The following is a 2470-nucleotide window of genomic DNA, read 5'->3' as shown; positions in this document are numbered from 1 at the left end:
ACAACATAGAATTCTCGAACCACAGTGTCCCATACACCCCACTGCAAATTCCATCGCTAGCCCAGGTTATCCTTAACGACATAATATGTAAGGTATACAAATTTGAAAATAATTTCTCTGTCAAGAAGAGCTATGAGCCGTCAATAACATAAAAGGCATCCCCTGGCGAGCAACTCTCAAATTTGCACCCTATGGCATTGCCACCTTTTATACCAGCATACCTGTAAAAGAAATATTCAGTATAATAAGAAAAGATATACTAAAATATTGATCAATGGGTAGAGGAAAAATCTTTGAGCTCTTAACGATTCTGGAACTTACCTAGTCACAAGACTACTTTCTGTGTAACAACAAATATACGTAAAATTCCAAACTTTTCAAGAATTTAGATTGCTCCACGGAATTTCGGGCGAACTGCCGGATGTGTGTAACTTGCTGCCATGATGTTTCGGAGGACTGTCTTCTAGTCATCTTCAGTTTCGTAAAGCTGGACGTGGCCGGAAGACGCTGCGCCGTAGTATCGTGGCGGCAAGTTAGAAATCCGGCAGTTCGCCCGAAATGTCTTGCAACAAGAAGTTTCACATCCAGGAACACGGACTGGAAATGGAAAGTAGATTTACGAGTATTCTAGCAGACTAGTAAACATGGAGTCTAAAATGCATATCTCAAGAGCTGTAAGCACTTATTCATCTTCGTTACTGTAAAACAAATCACTTCTACTGAACACGTGCTCATAGCCTTTAAAGCAAGCGTTTTAGAGTCCTGTTTACCAGACTTTTTTACTTCGAATGATCGTTACTGTCATGTTACTGAATATTGAAAATTTCTCCTAAGACATCCTGTGTAGAAACACTGGAAAGAACTTTTTTATATCACAAACGCTGCTGCAGAAACAATCAGATTTACTATAAACGCTAAGCTGATGAGACTCTTTTCTGTTTAGTGGAACAACAGAGGAAATAGAAAACCTTGCAGAAGAACTTAATAAGATAGGTAACAAATTTCAGATCGTTGTTGAAACGAAGCATAAGATGAAACTGAGTATGTTGAGTGAAGTGAAAGGGCCGGTTGGTTTTTTTATTTGAAATTAGGGTGATCAGTCGCACTGGAAAGCGTAAGCATCATATCAGTGATCTACATGTCACGTATCAGCGCTATTGTCGCACATTTGAGCGAAACCACCCCCTTAACCGAAAACTTTAATGTCGGGGTCGGTTTAATAGCCTTCCGCTATATGTAACAGCATTACAAACTTCCTGGCACATTAAAACTGTGTGCCGGACCGAGACTCGAACTCGGGACCTTTGCCATTCGGGGGCAAGTGCTCTACCAACTGAGCTACCCAAGCACGACTCACGCCCCGTCCTCACAGCTTTACTTCTGCCAGTATCTTGTCTCTTAACTTCCAAACTTTACAGAAGCTCTCCTGCGAACCCTGCAGAACTAGCACTCCTGAAAGAAAGGATATTGCGGAGACATAGCTTAGCCACAGCCTGGGGGATGTTTCCAGAATGAGATTTTCACTCTGCAGCGGACTGTGCGCTGATATGAAACTTACTGACAGATTAAAACTGTGTGCCGGACCGAGACTCGAACTTGGGACCTTTGCCTTTCGCGGGCAAGTGCTAGTTGGTAGAGCACTTGCCCGCGAAAGGCAAAGGTACCGAGTTCGAGTCTCGTTCCGGCACACAGTTTTAATCTGCCAGGAAGTTTCATATTAGCGCACACCCCGCCGCAGAGTGAAAATCTCTTCTGGAAACAGCATTACAGTTCGCCAGTGATTTGACATCCTGATGATGATCACCTGCTGTGATGGCCGGAAATATGGCATAATTTCCACCACGACTCGCTCACGTCGTGAGGAGAATTTCATTTACAAGTGCTTTGTCACGGTAGCCGCGGCACTGTCTAGTGCGAGCTGGCTGACCCCTTTGCCAGGTGCTTTCTGACGGTCACTCCCCTCGTATAGGGTCCCCTTGAGAGCACTCGGCTGCTGGCGGCAACAAGTGAGGTTGAGGTTGGGGTTGAGGTTGAGGTCCAGGTGCGGCCGCTACGCTACAGGCAGGTGGAGCGGCCGCCCAGTAACCCACACAGCCTGCGCGCGATTCTCCGTGAATACTGATGAGATTCCGTGAGTTATGGATCGCCCGGGCACACGTATCGACACGACATCCGGCCGACGAGGCCAAAACGATTTCCTTTGCCCGCAGGCGTCATCCCCATAGAAGGGAAACCGATAGCTACGCGAGAGACTTACGACCAGTGTTAAAAACAAGTTGATTTACGCCCTTATGGGCCATTCTGCGGTCTCGCCTGAAGGTTTGGGAAATAAATGAACTTACAAAATGTAGCCATACACTTGTATCTTGTGAAGTCCAAGATTAAGGCTGCGAAAGGGTGAAATAGATACGCGTTAATGTTCTTCCATCTAGTGTAAAGTAGTACAACGTAATACTGTTGCCCTTTCAAT

General features: G+C 45.4%; 1 non-coding gene across 1 annotated transcript; it reads right to left on the bottom strand.

Moving 5' to 3' along the window:
• Positions 1 to 1274: 1274 nt before the first annotated feature.
• Trnas-cga (transfer RNA serine (anticodon CGA)) lies at positions 1275 to 1349 on the bottom strand. Its single transcript has one exon. It is a non-coding gene; the product is annotated as a tRNA-Ser (tRNA).
• Between the last annotated feature and the right edge of the window lie 1121 nt (positions 1350 to 2470).

The sequence above is a fragment of the Schistocerca serialis genome, chromosome 9, assembly GCF_023864345.2.
Source record: "Schistocerca serialis cubense isolate TAMUIC-IGC-003099 chromosome 9, iqSchSeri2.2, whole genome shotgun sequence".
NCBI lineage: Eukaryota > Metazoa > Arthropoda > Insecta > Orthoptera > Acrididae > Schistocerca > Schistocerca serialis.
Note: the sequence above shows the minus strand (reverse complement) of the source record. Positions and strands in the feature narration are given on the sequence as shown.